The 17,818-nt window shown below is 50.5% G+C and overlaps 1 protein-coding gene across 2 annotated transcripts in view; it reads left to right on the forward strand.

Moving 5' to 3' along the window:
* The first annotated feature begins 290 nt into the window (after positions 1-290).
* The window catches only part of KIAA1671, a 187,283-nt gene continuing 169,755 nt past the window's right edge, over positions 291-17,818 (forward strand). The window contains exon 1 of one of the 2 annotated variants that reach the window (XM_082640080.1): positions 291-534. The gene's annotated coding sequence lies outside the window, so the exon portion shown is untranslated. Of the gene's footprint in view, positions 535-1,051; positions 1,089-17,818 lie in introns of those variants that run through there. The other variant, XM_082640081.1, reaches the window with a different exon arrangement.

The raw sequence follows: 17,818 nt of genomic DNA on the forward strand, positions 1-17,818 counted from the left end.
CGCGAGCGCCTCGCGCAGACCGCCCCCCAAGCCGGCGCCCGCAGCCCAAGAGATTCAATGGGCGAGGCTCTACCGTGCGCCTCCTGAGTTCCCGGGCTGCATTAGGCTCTTGGGGGCGCACACCCGGCAGCCGGTCGGTGTCCATTGCGGGGGATCCCAGCCAGCGCCGCGGGCTGACCCCGGGAATGCGGGCGGGGATCATGAACAACGTTCTGAGTCCGGCGCGGCGGGGTGAGGGCTCGAGGGCCGGGACCGCTTCCGGGAGGAGTGTCGGGGCAAACTCGCGACCTCTGACCTGTCTCACCGTCCCCCGGCCCCGGCGCCGGCCGAGAGCACGGGTCCGCCGGCAGCGCTCCGCCCCGGGGCCCTCCGCGCAGGCGCCCTCGGCCACGGTTCCCACGGCGACGGGGGCGCTTCCACGCCCGAGGCCCCGCCCCCATCAGGCTAGGCTGCGCTGGGCCGCGGGCGGCGCGGGCAGGTGCCACAGGCTGCGGGCAGGTGGAGGCGCGGCGGGCAGGCGGCGGCGGCTCTAGGGTAGGTTGAGTGGCGGCCGCGGTAGATGGGGGCAGGCCATCCGCCCCCTGTCCCCGGCCTGCGAGGGGGCCGGGGAGGCGGCGGCCGGCGATGGCCGCCAAGTTTCTGCTCGGCTGAGGCCCCGGGAGAAAAGTTGGCAAAGTTGGCCGGGGAAGAGGTGGGGACCCGGTGGATCTCCCTGGGCTTTGAGTCTGCAGGGAGGGGGCATCTCGATTTGGGAGCTGGGAGGTCTGTCTCTCGAGACTTGGGAGTGGATCCCGCGGGAAGAACCCTCACTGGGCAGCCAATGGATCCCACGCCACCCGGTTGAAGACTTGGAAGTCGATCCCAGGAGTGGATCGGGCGCTGGTGGCCTGGGGTCCCATTCGATCCCCAGCCTGGGGGTGACTGTGGACGGTGATTGGAAACTGGGAGCTAGTTGATCCCTCTCCTCTGACCCCCACTGGTCCGAGCCTTGGGAGTGATTCCGAGAGGAGATCTGGTGGCCGGGAGCTGGGGTACCGCTGGAGATCCGTACCCAGCCTGGAACTGCTAGGATCCGGACATCCGTGCAGGTTGGAGGCCCAGGAGGTGGACACTGGGAAGCGGGGGTGCTGATCGAGGCGGAGCCCGGGGCTAAGGGATCCTGCGGGCACCTGGGGCGGTGGAGAGAACAGCGCGCGGGGCCCCACGGGCTCCGGGGCTCCGGACGCGCCCTCCCCGCAGGGCCTGCGCACCCCTCCGCGCGCCTTCTCAGGGCAGAGGCGCCCTGATGGGATTAAGGCTCAATCCCCCTGCTCCCAGTAGGCTCGGGTGGCCCCCACCCCGCTGGCGGCGCTGCCTAGGGCTACAGGCGGGACCCAGGGGAAGGGAAGCGGCCCGTTGACCCCCGAGCCGGGCCCGACCTTTCCACACCCTCCTAGCACACACTCGGCACGGAGCCGCGGCGCCGCGCCCTGGAGCCCTGCTTCTCCGCTGGTCGGTAGCCGGTCGGTAGTGGGGCTGCCGTGTGACCTCCGCGCGCCGCCTAGGTGGCCAAGGCTTCCTGCCCGCGGGACTGAACTTTCTCCAGACAGGAGCTGCCATTACCTTTTGGAAAGGAAAGGGCTATACCTGTTGCACAAAGAAAGTGCTTTTTCTTTGCAGCTTCTTTGTGACCTTGGACAAAACACTTAACCTCTCTGAGCCCAGGTCTCCCTTTCGGGCAAAATGGAGTGGGGGTGGGGGTCACATTCCTCCCTCGTCTGGGTGACTGGCAGGATTAATAGGTATAAAAGGTATGAAACAGGTACAGGCTCTGTAAATATTAGTGGGCCCTCTCCCTTGTCTCATCCCCCGCCACTTCCCCTCGGGTATCTGAAGGAAGGCTCCAGAAACCCAACTCGCTGTCTTTTTTAATTGCAGGATTAGGCAGATATTTAACTTAGTCTTTCTTCCAAAGGGGTTTAATTGCCTCTCTGATCCCCCTTGCAGAGAGAAGCTCTAGGGTTTGGCTAATCAGTAACCAGGGCATTTGGACAAGACTTCTCCCTTGGCCCAGCTTTCCCTTTGCTAATCCATCGAAGCTCCTGGACAAACATGCATTCACCCCCAGACACCGGTGTCTCATCCTTGGGACAGTTGGGAGTTGTGCATCCACTAGCCACGGTCCTGGTGGTTTTATGGGGAATCCTTTCTAAAGGATTTGCATGCTTGACAAGGGCGCAATTATCCTAGAGAAGTACAGGGTTTCATTCAGTACAGTGTCTGGACATGTGAGAAGCTCATTCGGTCAACCAGTGTGTGCATTGAGCACCTACTATGGGGCAGACACTAGAAATGGCGGACCCAGGGCAATATAGGATCTGTCCTCCTGGCTTGCGATCTAGCTGTGAGCCATCAGCTTGCCCTGCAGTCCAGTGAGGCAGCTGTACTGATTCTTGATGTTGGGGGTATAACCCTCACCCCAGATTCTGAGTCTGGAGGTGCCCCCCCCCGTGGAGATCCTGGGGCCTGGCTTTTATTCAGGGCTGACCTTGGCAGGAGAATGGAACAGCCCACTATCTGGCCATGAGCCTTTCTCCCCTCTCAGCATCACCAGAATACATCTCTGACCATCTCAGAAAAAGAGCCCCAGAGGAATGTTTTAAATGTGCATTCATTAATTAATTCATTCAACAAATATTTCAAGACACCATGTCAAAGAGGAGGCACACCCTTAAGGGGTAAATTCTTTGTGAAAAGAGGCAGCTGTCCAGAAGGAGAGAGCTGTGGTAATGGGAAGAGGGGCTGATGGCTTCTGACCTGGAGTGGGGGATGGTGGGCAGGGGGTTTGTTTCTTGGAGAGCGTGCCCGTGGGTAGAGGATGGTGTTATGTGCTGGAAAGAGGGAACAGAAAGGCCTTGGCGCCTGGACGGAGGAGGGAGCATAGCGTGTTGGCTGGAGATCCTGGCAGGGGCCAGGGCAACCATTCCCAGGGGTTTGGACTTTATACCGGGGCACTGGGGCACTGTGGGAGTTTCTCTGGGGGAGAGGGATGGAGTCAGATGTGTGTTTTGGGAAGCTTGCCCATCTCTTGGTGAGGCTGGATGGGAGATGGTGTGCCAGGAGGCTGGAGACTGCTCGAAAAATCCAGGTGAGAGGTGATGACGGAACTGAACTTGCATAGCGACAGTGGTCAGTGTTGTGTTTCAACAGCCACACAGTTGAAGACCCCTTCCTGGAGGCATGGCAGTCAATCTGGAGAAGGAAACCCCCAGTGGAGGTGGCTTGAATATTTTAAGTGTCAGTATTTCATTAAAGTCAGCAAACCTTCCTGAGCATCTCTTGTCACCTGCCCTGAGAGGGTCATAAACATCTGAGGGGACTTTACCTTGGAACCCTCACCACCTTCCTGTGTGAGGGGGTGGGGCTCGTCATTCCCATTTTACAGATTCAGGACTTAGTGTTGTGGTGGTGAGGTCTTTGTCAGCTGCCAGTGGCAGAACAGGGATTTGAACTTGCTTCCAGCTTGCAAATTGCGGATGTTTGGAGTTAGGGAAGTTGAATAGAGAAGCCACAAATGTTGGTGAGGTTGGGTCATGGTGCAGCAGGGGTAAACCCAGGGAGGCTTCCAGGAGGAGGCAGGGGTAGAAAGGAGGGAGTCGGCCAGGGAGACTTGGGGGCAAACCCTGGCGCTGCCCCTTCCTGGCTGTGGTCTGAGGCCATGGTATTTGGTTTGAGACTCAGTGTCCTCATCTGTAAAATGGGCTCATGATAGGATACTCCCCTCTCTCAAAGGGTTGTTATACAAGTTAAGAGAAGTAGTGCGTGGACATTACCAGGCATAATGTCTACACTGGTCTGTGCCCACTAAGTAGTGGGTATGATTATTATAATAGATGTCATCACAGCGTGTCATTATATATATATATATATATATATATATATATACACACACACACACACTTGAGCTGAGTCTTAAAGGAGGAGAGGGCAAGGATGAGGACATTGCAGGCAGCAGGAGCAGGACAGGCAAAGGCAGGGCCATTAGGAGAACTGCGTGCTCATTGGTATACCCAGAATACAGGGTGTGTTGAAGAAATAAAAGTTAGACCATTGGCAACAAAAATTCTCTTTACACCCCCTGCCACTCCCTAAATACCCAAACAGGAAGGCTTTGGCAGGTTTGGGATTGAGAGGAGGGCAGGGGGAATCTCTGTCCAGGAGTTTCACATTTCTTCCCCCACTCACCCATCCAGATTATAGGAGTGTGACCCCAGACAAGCCATTCCCCTCCTGAGACCTCAATTTCTTCCTCTGTAAAATGGGAGGATTGGAGAGAATGTAGAGAAAGCACGTAACACATCAAAACAACTGCTTTTCACTGAACCCTTTACATGTGCTGGATCCTGGGCGAAGCTCTTTTGTTCTTTTTTTATTCTTCACAACAAACACAGGCGATGCCTGCTTTGGGGACCCTTGATTCTGCAGTTTATAAAACTGAGGCTTTGAGGGGTCCTTCTGCCCAAGACCACTACCGAAACTCCTGTCATTTACAAAGAAGCTAACAAACTTTGAATTGAGAGATGCACACACATGCACACAAATTCTTTTTCCGTCAATGTGATGGATATTTTATTGAGCATCTTCTATGGGCAATTCAAAAGAGCCTCTGCCCTTAGGAATTCACTCCACAGAAATCTGGTCAATTGGATGGGAGGAAGGGAGGGGGAAGGCAAAGTGAGACAAATACGGAAATGATTATGGATTGACTTCTGGGAAGTAGTTATCACTGCCACATTTGCTAATTGCTCAGTTGAGTGAACTTTGAAATGTTGTACAGCCTTGTCTCCACTGAGAATATAAAATACATCCCCAAAGGCTGATCTTTGGATATTTACATCACTGAGTCAGAAGAGATACACATACACACACACACACACAGTATAATAATAACATATAATATATATATTATTGTAAAATAACATGTAACATACCAAATACTTCAAAGATGGCAAAATGATTTTATGTTAAGTGAAAAGTAAAATCCCACCCAAGACCCCCAATCCCATTCCTCAGAGATAATGCAGTCAGCAGTTTCCCTCGACCCTCCAGAAACTTTTCACATACATATGCTCTGTTTACTTCTTTCCAAGCCCTTATCACACTCTGCTATCTTAAGTTGTTTTGGGTTTTTTTTTTTTGTCCACTCTGGAACCAGATGGAAAGAATTGCATCTTGGTTCTGCCACTTATTGGCTGTGTGACCTTGGGCAGGTGACTTAACCTCTCTGAGCTGCAGTTTCCTCATCGGTAAATGGAGATAATAACGGGTCTTACCTCTGAGGGTTGCTGTGAGGAGGAAATGAAAAGGGACTGGCACATGGTCAGTGCTCGGTATGTGTTGCTTGTTATTATTATTCTTGTTCCTTGTGGTGGTTGTAGTGGAGGTGGTATTGCTTCCTCCTCCTCTAGATGACGCTCCAAGAAGGCAGAAACCCTATTTGTCTTCACTGCTGTTTCCTTAGTAAACAGTTGTGGAATAAAGAAATGAATCAGTATATGTGGACATACGCTTTGAACAACAACAATCCTAAGACAGAATTTCATGCAGAAATTAAAAATAGATGTGGACCCATTTTAGACTGTGTTGACTTACTGCACTCTTTTAAAAAACTGAACAATACTTCAATGCATGAAGGTGCTATTAGTTATTGAGCACATGCCCTGCTGGTGGGCATTGAGTGGTTTGTTTTCTTGCTATAACACACAGTGTCACGGTGACATCCTGCTCATGTGTCTTTGCATACTTGCTGTAGTCGATGGGAGGACACATTCCAAGATGGGGAACAGTTAGGATAAAGGGTGTTTAGAATGTTGATCTCACCTGCTCAGTTTCCCTCCAGAGTGGCTGTACCTTTCCTACTCCTTCCAGGGCTGGAAACACATAGTCCCTTGTGTCAGTCAGGTTTCTCCATGATAATATTGTGTAACAAACATCTCCCAAATCACAGTGAATTTTTTTTTGTCTGCATTGGGTCTTTGTTGCTGTGCATGGGCTTTCTCTAGTTGCGGTGAGTGGGGGCTACTCTTCATCGTGGTGCACGGGCTTCTCATTGTGGTGGCTTCTCTTGTTGCGGAGCACAGGCTCTAGGCATGTGGGCTTCAGTAACTGTGGCACACGGGCTCAGTAGTTGTGGCTCGCAGGCTCTAAAGCGCAGGCTCAGTAGTTGTGGTACACGGGCTTAGTTGCTCCACGGCATGTGGGATCTTCCCAGACCAGGGCTCGAACCCATGTCCCCTGCATTGGCAGGCTGATTCTTAACCACTGTACCACCAGGGAAGTCCCTGCAGTGACTTTTAACAGCAAACATTTGTTTCATACTTGGGGGTCATCAGATGGCTTGGCTGACCTTGGCTGGGCTTGGCAGGGAGGCTGGATTCCAGGCTTTGGATTGGGCTCCCGTCTGCCCTGTGTATCTTCATCTTGGTACCCAGGCTGACAGGCAGCAGCCAGCCAGGACGTGCTCTTCTGTGGTGGACAACAGATGCTCAGGAGCTCACTGGGAACCTGCAGAGCCTCTGAAAGCCTCCCCTTGGAACTGGGAAGGTGTCATTCTGCCCTCATTCTCTTGGCCAAAGCAAGTCACATGGCCAAACTGAATATCAATGAGATGGAAGTATGATCCTCTCATGGAGGCTGAGAGGGAGCTAGTATATATCTTCTGAGCAGGAATACAGCCTGCCACATGGGTCAGGAAGGTCCTTGCCAAGGTGGAGTGTCTGCCCAGAGGTGGCGGTGAGCATTGTGGCTCATGATTTGTGGGGGACACATCAGAGCAGGGGTCTGGGTAAGGAGACCCGGTTTGTGAGAACTCCCAGAACAGGCAGTTCACCTCTCTGAGCCTCAGTTTCCTCATCTGGAAAATGGGAATAATGTGTCTTCTCTGGCAGAGCTGCTGTGAAGCTTGAAACAGTATTGGATAAGGAGGTGCTTTCTGTGACATGAGGTGCGAAGGTGAGGGATAATCGTCTTGATGATGGTTTTTGCTCTGAACTTTGTTCCTCAAGCTCTGGTACCTGTAGCCAGTGGACTGGGAGATCACAGTGAGGCCAAGGGGAGGCTGTGGAGGTGATCAATCTGGCTTCAAATCCCAGCTCTGCTCCTTATGGTCCTCGTGACCCTCAACCAGTCTCATCACCTCTCGGAACCTCAGTTTTCCTGTTTGTAAAATGGACACAGGGTGCTTATGACTATTAGCAAGAAGGACTGTGAAACACTCGGCATGAAGTAGATGACAAATAAATGGTCCTGTGACTGCGGAGCTGGGGTGGGGGTGGGGGTTCCTGATTAGGGTGGAGTGAGGAATTCTGCAAAACTGGATATGGGTTCTGCAGAATTGGTTATAGAATTAGATATTCCCAACATCCCTTGGGAATAATGCAGAGAATCTGGATCCAGACTGCCTGTGTTCAGACCCCACCTCCACTACTTTCCAGCTGTGTGACCTTAGGCAAGACAGTTAGTCTCTCTGTGCCTCAGTTTCCTCCTCTGTAAAATGGGAGTAACAATGGTGCCTGCCTCCTGAGGTGGATGAGCATTAAATGAGTTAATACATAGTGCCCTATAATGAATGTACATGTGTCATTTTTTTAAATTAATTTATTTATTTTTGGCTACGTGGGTCTTCGTTGCTGCGCACGGGCTTTCTCTAGTTGCGGCAAGTGGAAGCTACTCTTTGTTGTGGCGTGCGGGCTTCTCATTGCAGTGGCTTCTCGTTGCAAAGCACGGGCTCTAGGCGCGCAGGCTTCAGTAATTGTGGCATGCGGGCTCAGGAGTTGTGGCTCGTGGGCTCTAGAGCGCAGGCTCAGTAGTTGTGGCGCACAGGCTTAGTTGCTCTGAGGCATGTGGGATCTTCTGGGACCAGGGCTCGAACCCGTGTCCCCTGCATTGGCAAGCGAATTCTTAACCACTGCGCCACCAGGGAAGTCCCTACATGTGTCATTTTTACAATAATACTATTGTCATTATTACTAGTATCATTATTATGTATGAAGGTCTGGTGAGGTTGCTTCTGGTCCTTGGAGCACCAGGCCCTGGGGAAAGGAGTGACTTAGGACCCCTGCTTCCCAGCAAGTGTTTTTCCCCTTCTGCTGTAGCTGGAGGTCTGTCAGTTAATGGATCACTGTTTACATGACTTTCTGTCCCCAAGGCGAGCCTTGACTATCCACTCAGCCCCCTTCCGGCCAGGGAGGGGTCTTGGATGCTCTTAGTTTAAGGAATATTCACACCGCCCCGTTGTGGAAACAATCAGCAAGTTTCAGGGAGCCCATGGTTATGAGTATCGGCTGGAGGTCACCTGAGATAGGTGCAGGGTTAGAAGTCACACTTACTCCTTCATTCAATGAAAATTTATCCTGTATCTATCACTTGGCAAATGCCGTGCTGGCCATGGGGAAAATGGGATCTGCTTGATGTCAGGGCTGGATTTTTGGAGAAAAGTCAGGTGGCACCAGCATGGGATACCTATGTGACCCTGTGTAGGTCGCTTCACCTCTCTGAGCATTTCCCCATCGGTGAAGTGAGTCTCAGATGGGCCAAGGTGTCACTGAAGGTGAGAGAGGACAGCCTTTGAGCTGTGTGTACCTGATGGTCTCTGCCTTGGCTCCTGTGCCTTCAGAAGTTTGGGGAGATGACTGAGTCTGCTGTTCCTCCATCTGCTGAGACCTGGCTTTTGAGAACAGTAAATGTTATTTAGAGTAAAATAAAAATAATAAGTAGGGAGTTTTCATTCTGTCCCAGGCACTGTGCTCATCATTGTTTTATTTGATTCTTTTTTTTTTTTTGCGGTACGCGGGCCTCTCACTGTTGTGGCCTCTCCCGTTGCGGGTGGCCATGGTTCATGGGCCCAGCCGCTCCACGGCGTGTGGGATCTTCCCAGACCAGGGCATGAACCCGTGTCCCCTGCATCGGCAGGCAGACTCTCAACCACTGCGCCACCAGGGAAACCCTATTTGATTCTTATGTCCCCATTTTACAGATGAGAAAACTGAGGCTCAGAGAGGGAGCCCCATGCCCAAGGCCTCTACTAGGAAGGGGGAATGCTGGTCCTTGCAGCCTGACTCAGCCCCTGTGCCTTGAATCCCTCCTTTGCTGCCTCCCTGGTGGTAAAGCAGGCCAAGCTAGATAATCCTAGTATTCCATCTCATCTGTACTGTGTCATTGCTGTGTGGCTCTGGGCAAGTGACTTTGCCTCTCTGAGCCTCAGTCCTCATCTGCAGAAAGAAGACACTAGGATTTTCCCTGTGGGGTGGTTGTGGGGTTAGGTGAGGTAACCGTGCACATAGTAGGCACTTTAAAAATGGGAGCCCTGCCCCATAAAAAGATCAGTTTAGTATTCTTAAAAACTGTCTTTAAGTTATGCCAAGGAATGACTTTATGAATCACTATATAAATCTTCCTTGTTTGTAGTAGCAGAAGTAGTCATAGTAACAGTAATTCAAAATAATAATTAGCATTGATGGACTGCTTCTTATACTCTAGTTCCTTGTGCATTATTATATCCAATATTTTCTCAGTGCTAGTGTTGTTCCCATTTACAGATGAGGAAACTGAGTCCCGGTGTGGTGAACCTCCTCTCCCAGAGCTACCAGCTAGTGGCAGCCCTTTTGTGTGTGAATCTCCTTGGTGGAGATACAGCTGCACTTTCAAAGGCTCCAGGTCAGGGCTATGGCTCTGTGTTGACGTTTCTTTTTGTTTTGCTTCCTCAGTGAAGAAAGCCCTTTCTGGGTGCCATCCTGTTTACCTGAGGCGTGGTGAGGCACCGCTGTGGGAAGGAAGCCCAGTGTGCGGAACCCACCGGCAGAGGGAGGCCAGCAGGCACATTGGGTACACCGAGGTCACTCCGTGGACTCCCGCCACCCCGCCTGCCCAGACATGGAGCCTGGGCCTTAGTGGTCACAGTGCCTGCCAAGCCCTGCCCAGTGCCCTGGGCTGGGCTAGGGAGTGACTCGTTGGGGAACTCCCAGGGCCCTTTGGCCTGGGAAGCTACCCAAGTTTGTCTCTCCCTTTCATTTTAGGCCCCAGCCCTGGAAATCTCATGTCTTTGTTTCTAGAATGGATTACCTGCCTGCCAGGGACTTGCTTGGCATGAGAAGGGGTCCGAGGCCATGGGAGAGAATGCAGAGTATATTAGAATGAGTTATGGGCCACTAGTCAGGACCCCTGAGTACCCACTTCTCTGCTGTGTGTCCTTGGGTAAGCCCCTTCCCGCTCTGGGCCTTTTTCACAGGGGGAGGGCAACTGGATGAGTAGATCCCAGAGCCTTTTATTCCTGCTGTGCCTTCTGGGAAGACTCAAAACCAGACCTTTGAAAGGTAGGGCCCAGGAAAAAACCAAAAAAAACAACAACAAAATCCCACCCTTTGTTGAAGACCTACTGTGTGCCAACTGCCTTGTTAGGGAGGTAGTACATCTGCGTCTTCTGTCAGTCCTCAGAATGACGTGGACAGGTGGTATTACTAACCCATTTTACAGATGAGAAAACCGAGCCTCAGAGACCTGAAGCCTTCCTCAAGTTCTCTTAGCTTGAGGCAAGAAGTGGCAGAGGCTGGATCTGAACTCAGGTCTGCCACCTAGAAAACTGCCAACCCCTATGATAATAACTCAACTCAGTGGGTCCTCCCACCTCCCCATGACCATGTTGAAAATACCATCCCTCCCCTCAGAACTTCCCGGGCAGTGTATCCCTGTCCTCTTTTGGGATAGTTGGTCATTTCATCTTTGTTATTAATTAAGCACCTACTGTGTACCAGGGCCTGGGCTGGGCCCTGGGTCTCAGAGGTGCCTGGGATACAGCTCCTGCTCTCCCAGAGGGGACAGATGAGGAGTTACAAGGCAGCGTGCCCAGGGCTGTGATGGCGGGTGTGGGGCCCATGGGGGCACCGGGGTGGGGACCCTGTTCTCCTGGCCCCGCCTCCTGGCAGCCTCGAAGCAAAACCGTTTCCCTTGACACGCTCAGACTTGGATGAGACGGGAAGCTTTAGCAACCAGCATTCCACCTCCTTCTTGGAGAGGTGAGGTGTGCCTGGTTATTGTCGGATTTAACTGCAGGGAGGAGATGATAAGACGTCCAAGTGTCGCCTTTATCCAGGTGCCTTCATCACAGCCCCTCTGCCCTCCTCCTTTGCCTTCATTAAAGGGGGGGATGGGGTGGAGGGGGGCAGCAAAAAGCTCTGGAGGAATTTTTGGAATGCCCAGAATGCTGGCTGACCCAGCAGAGCAAGTGTGAGCCATCTGCCCTGGCTTTAGTGGGCTCGGCTGGGCGACCGCAGGGGCTTTCTGGGTGTCACCCAGTTCCTGTGCCAAGGCCCGGGTCACCCCCGGGAAGGTGGCTCTTCTGTGGACCTCGGCAGCGGCCCACCATGATGACACTGCTCGGTTGAGAGCCATGCAGCCCTGGGGTCACCTGCTGCCTTTGTTTTGTGGCCAGCCCTGGGCGTGGCTTCTTCTCTCTGCATGGGTGTCTGTGCCATGGAGCGTGGGTGCTGATGCCCGTCTTTCAGCCTGGCCGGGAGCTCCCAGCGAGGTCACGTAGGTGAATATTGGGGTGAATGGCCAGTTGATGTTCATGCTGGTCTACTGGGGCGGGTGATGATGTTAAGTAAAGCCCCCACTGTGCGCATGCATCCTTCTGCAGTACCACGGGGTTTCTATAACCTTTACTATTTACACCTGGCCAGCCCTTCTGCCTGAAGGTGGTGGCAGGAGATAACTGTTCAGTGCTCTAATGGATGATTCTCAGTTCATTTTCCAAATTAATAATTTTTATTCTCTTTTTATCCTTAGTACAATATGTTTACATCCTGCTACAGTACATGTTCATTGTCAAACATTTACAAATACAGATAAACAAAAAGGAGGAGGTAAAACTCATACAATCGCACAATCGAAAGATAACCAGGGCTCATGTTTTGCAGTGTGAGCTTTAGACTTGTGCACAGTCCATGTGATAGAGGGATGTCAGCACTGCATTCTGCGGTTTAGAGTGCGGGCTTTATTCTCAGGTGGCTTGAATCCAAATCCTGGCTCTGGAATCTCCTAGCTGTGTGACCTTGGGCAGGTCACTTTCCCTCTCTGAGCCTCAGTTTCTCCTCCATGAAGTAAGGTGGCTGTGAGGATTAAATGAGTCGATGTCTATGAAGTGCTTAGAGAGGCCTGGGATACAGCAAAGGCTTCATGTTTACGAGCTACCGTTTTACACTATGCATATTTTTCCTTGTTTTGAGTGCTGTGCCCCTTTCTAGCAATGCTATAATCTACAACTGGCAGGTTTGGACATTAGGCTGGGGGGACACCCTGACCACCTCCTGGCAGGGCCAGGGCCAGCAGTGGGGGCTGCTGAGAACGGGGGTTGGGCCAGCTGGTTTGGCTGACACAGAGCACTCCTGGCACGCTCACAAGCCGGTCCTGATCTTTATCGCTCAGGGATGCTTCCTGTCCCCACTGAGTCCTGGGCGTTTGTCCAAATTAAAGCCGCTGGCTGGTCCCAGCAGCTGGAGGTGGCCCCTGTAAATGAGCTCACCAAGAACCCTTCTTCTTTCTCCCTTGGCGCCCACAGTGGTTTCAGAAGGATGGGCTCAGCCACAGCTGGGAAGAGGGACAGGGTGGGCTGGCCACCTCTAAGCAGGTCTGAAACTAGGAAGTCACCTGGCACCAATGGGGACCCTCAGAGAGAGGGAAGGGGTTTGGGGAGCCATCGGGCAGGACAGTTAATGGAGCCTGGCTTTCAGAAGTGAATTTGGGGTTGGCGACATCCATGGGGGCAAGCGATGGTGTGCTTTACCAGCTCAGTGACCACGGGCGAGTTAAACAACCTCATCCGCCCTCAGTCTTCTTCTCTGTAAAATGGGGCTAATAGTAGGTCTCACCTTACAGGGTTGTTGTACTATGTTATGTAAAGGTCCTAGCACAACTGGACCCATAGTCAGCACCTCCTCGTCATCATCATTTGTACATCTAGAACCACATGGACTGAGCCAGACACTATGCTAAGTGCTCGCTATGCATTATTTCCTAGTCATGAATTGTCGTTGCTGTTATTAACACCGTTGTCCTGCTGTCTGATTCCACACTGCTTGGGAGTATGTTTAACCATGGCTTCACACCTTTGAGCGTGTGATGAAACACTCAGCACACAGTCAGTGATCAATAAAAGGCAACCACAGCGGTTATTATTATTAGGTTTGCTGGCATTACACGCAGCTGTTGGACAAGAGGCAGCTCCCTCACCAACCCAACGTCTGTAATTTGGAGCGCCTGCCCCGTGAGTGTTCTTCTGGGGCTGACCTTGAAATACAGGTTTGGGACTTCCCTGATGGTCCAGTGGTTAAGATTCTGCGCTTCCAATGCAGGGGACGTGGGTTCAATCCCTGGTTGGGGGACTAAGATCCCGCATGCCGCATGGCACAGCCAAAAAAAAAAAAGAAAACCAGCTTTTCCTTGTCCATTTCAGTGCCATGCCCCTGCCCCCATCGGCAGTCCTCCTGGCTGTTTATCCACTTCAGCTGCTCTGAAGGATGGTCGCCGCATCCTGGGGGTACCCCCAGGATCCTCCAGAGTGAATGTTTTACCCACGACATGGTACATCCCAAACGTCTCTCCCAAATTTGGGCATGATTAATCTGGCTGTTGTTGTGGAGGATGGTACAAAATTTGCACCCGGAAACGGTATTTTTAGGGGGTGGATCGTGGAGGCAGGGTGTTGGGAGGATAACTGCTCTTGTGGGCTGCTGGCTCGGGCTCTGGCTGCAGTCTTCATCTTCTGCTGGCTTGGAGTACAGGTGGGGGGTTTCCCTCTAACTGTGCTTCCAGAGGCCAACCGATGCTGGGAAATCTTTAGTTCCAGCGTGTGTCTACTGTGAGGGGGCGGGGTAGGCGGCTGGAACAGGCCGGGACCCCAGCTGGGTTTCCCTTCTATCTGAAATCTAAGATCATACTAGAGAAAGATGCTAAGTACTAAATATAATTCTTTGGGTAGTTCTTAGTACCGAAACAAGAAAGAATCATTATAGAACACAAGCAAAAAATAAAAATACAAAATAAAAATCAACCAAAATGTTACCACCCAGGCAGATATCACAGTGATAACAACAAAAATAATAAGTTAATGTCTATTGAGTACTTGCTAAATGCTTTACATGCTTTATCTCACTTCACCTACTCAGGAAAAGGTATTTCTGAGAGATGTGAATTCAGGACCCTGTGCTCATGAATGCATGGTCAGAACCACCCAAAAGATCTGGTCCCCCATTGATCCTTCCGTCGACCCCCTAGGATGTGCCAGGTACGTGCTAACTCACTTCATCCTCATGGTGACTCAGAGAGGCAGGAACTCTTCTTGTTCCCATTTTCCAGATGAGGAAACTGAGGTCCAGAGAGGTGAAGTCCCTAGCCCATGGTCACTCAGGAGGTGGGATGTGAACCCATGTAGAGCCTCTGGTTTGAGGATTTAATGCATCAACTCTGTGTTTCCCAAACTCCAGTCATTCCTGTATCACCTTGAAAATTTTTCATATTTACGTACCACCTGGGACTGTTCCTCAGTTAACGTTTTTCTTGAACTTGACTCACTTTTTAAAGTAACAGCTTTACTGAAATACAATTCACTTACCATATGATTCATTCATTTAAAGCGTACAATTCAAATTACAGTTAAAAATAGGACTACCATATGATCCAGCAATTCCAGTTCTGGGTATTTATCCAAAGAAAATGAAAACATTATCTTGAAAAGACATCTGCACCCCTGTGTTCATTGCAGCATTATTCATAATTGCCAAGATATGAAAGCAACCTAAGCGTCCATCGATGAATGAATGGATAAAGAAGGTGTGGCATATATATACAATGGAATATTATTCAGCCATAAAAAGGAGTGAAATCTTGCCATTTGTGACAAGATGGGTGGACCTCAAGAGGATCAAGCTAAGTGAAATAAGTCAGATAGAGGAAGACAAATACCAGATGATCTCATTTATATGTGTAATCTAAAAAAAAAAAACCAAACAAACCCAAAACAAAAACAAGACCTCTAGTACATAGATACAAAGAATAGATTGGTGGTTGCCAAGGCGGGGGCGGTGGGCCTGGGGGTTGAAATGGGTGATCAAAAGGTACAAACTTGCAGTTATGCAATAAGTCCTGGAGATGTAATATACAGCATGGTGACTCTAAGTTAATAATATTGTATTGCATATTTGAAAGCTGCTAAGAGAGTAGATCTTAAAAGTTTCATCACAAGAAAAAAACTTTTTGTAATTATGTGTGGTGATGGATGTTAACTACACTTATTGTGGTGATCATTTTGCAACATATACACTTGAAACTAATAGAATGTTGTATGTCAGTTACACCTTAATAAAAAAATTTAAATAAAAAGAATTAAGAAAGTATATAGTTCAGTGGGTTTTAGTATATTCACAATTTTAGGACATTTTTATGACCACAAAAAGAAATTTTGTATTCATTTGCAGTCATTCCCCACTTCCTTCCAATTCCCCCAGCCCCTGGTAACCATTAATCTACTTTCTGTTTCTCAGATTTGCCTATTTTGGACATTTCATATAAATGGAATCATACTGTATGTAGTTTTTATTCTGGCTTCTTTCACTCAGCATAATGTTTTCAGGGTTCAGCAGTGTTGTCAAGTGTATCAGGACTCCATTCGTTTTTATGGCTGAATAATACTCCATTGTATGGCTCGACGACATTTTGACTCATTTTTTTAAAACTTAAAAATATTAAAAAAGATGTTCAACGTGCTGGTTATATTTGATCTAAAGCATGGGGAAATACATCACTTAAAGCCTTTTTTTTTTTTTACTATAACTGGAGATTTATTATATTCTAATACAGATCATTTATAAATGCAATTTCTTTATTCAAAAGTTCCCTCTCTTTTTGTCTGTGTACCATTTACAAAACTATTCTGAAAGCAGAATATACGTGCACAAGTCTGCAAAGACTGCAAATTCAGAATATGGTAAATGCTTTACAAGTTACTTTCAAAAAACTATCTGCTGTATAACTGATTCACTTTGTTATAAAGCAGAAACTGACACACCATTGTAAAGCAATTATATTCTAATAAAGATGTTAAAAAAAAAACTATCTGCCACAGCTGGGCCTTTACAGTGCCTTTTTCTTTTCTTTTCTTTTCTTTTTTTTTTGGATAAAAATATTTCAATGCCAGCCTTCCTTCCGCTGCGTTATCACTGTGGTACATACACACTCCTGCCCTGATGTACTTGGGACCGTACATTTTTTTGTAAACTCTTAACAGGCCACCCACAAAGTGAGCTGTTTTATCATGTCGTGTCGTTGTTATATTTGGGAGAGGGGGGTGTGATGAGATATTTTCCATTTTGTCCCATGAATGAGAAAAACACAGTCTTCTGCTAGAACAGAGGAGAGATTTAAATTTCAGCGTTGAGTGCTCGCATGCTGTACGCTGCCCCCATCCACATATTGGGTTGAATGTACGAAAGTGCCATTTTTGTAGCCCAACAATGGTGGAATATTGTAATTTCATATGGTACAACCTGAGGATGACCCCACCAGGTCAGCAATATTGGTCCCTGTTTGCAGATGAGAAAACTGAGCCTCAAGAGGGAGGTGACTCAGCAAACACAGCCAGGACGGGCAGAACGGGGAGCCAAAGTCCCTACTCATTTCATACGGCCTCCCTTGGCTCTTGCAATGACACTGCTGACTCACCGGCGGTGGATGGGAGCTTTGGCTTATTTTTTCAGCAGCAGGGGCGGGTTTCCCTGCACCATCCACGCTCCCCTCCGTTCTGCGTGGGCTGGCCACGTGCTTACTGCATGCCCTGCGGGAGGCTGCTGGCTGGGAACCAAACAAGTCTACCCATCTCTGGTCTCCAAGGCCCCTGACAACCCGGTCCTTCCTCTCCCCATCCTGAGCCAGCGACTGGGGCTCTTGGCCCCGCTGCAGCCGGGAACGCTGAGCCCTGCGCATCCCTCCCTGGAGGATTGGTCCACATTTGGCAACTCCCTGTCTACGGAGCAGGATGGCAGAATCCCCAGGGGCGGGCATTGGATCCAGGCCCTAACCAGGCTGTCTGGATTTTTGTGCCTTTTCTTTGGAAGCCTTCCTTTCTAGGAGAGGGAACAAAAGGCCTCGAGTGCCTGTTTCTCTCAAGGTCACAGAGCCAGCTGGGAGCTGCTGCGCAGGGACAAGATGTCAGGATTCCTGCCACCTAATTCCTGCTCCTTCCCCCCGACACCCTCCTGGCCCTCTTGAGCCCCCCTGTTGTTGGAGGCACCCATCCTTGCTGCCCCCCACAGCAGGTGTGAGCTGGCTGGGGGTGCCACACAGCCCCCAAACTGTCTGGGTGGAGCTCCAGCACCCACTGGCCACCCGCCAGGTGACTTGGGGAGCCCACCAGGCCGGTCACGGCTTGAAGATAGTCCAGCACCCAGCACCCCAGCAAGTGGCGGAATGGGTTTGGCCCTTTCCCCACCCATCCCCCGCATGCTGGGGCCCACCCCTGGCTCAGCCCATGGGCCACCTGCCTCTGGCTGCGCCTGAGTGTACCAGGCTTTGCAGGAGAAATTCTGCCTAGGTCCTCCCTGCCCCAGGAGGACAAAACCTTCCAGGGACCCTGCCAGTGGGGAGGGGAAGGGGGAGACAGAGGCGGGGTAACTGGACCAGCAGAGTCACAGCCCAGTGTGGATGACCACAGTTTCACAAAGAGACAGACCCCAGTTCCAGTTGTGCCTCTGGACAAGTCACATCACCTGCCTCTACTTCCGTTTCCTCATCT

Source organism: Mesoplodon mirus, assembly GCF_964341445.2.
Source record: "Mesoplodon mirus genome assembly, chromosome: 13".
NCBI classification, from domain to species: Eukaryota; Metazoa; Chordata; class Mammalia; order Artiodactyla; family Ziphiidae; genus Mesoplodon; species Mesoplodon mirus.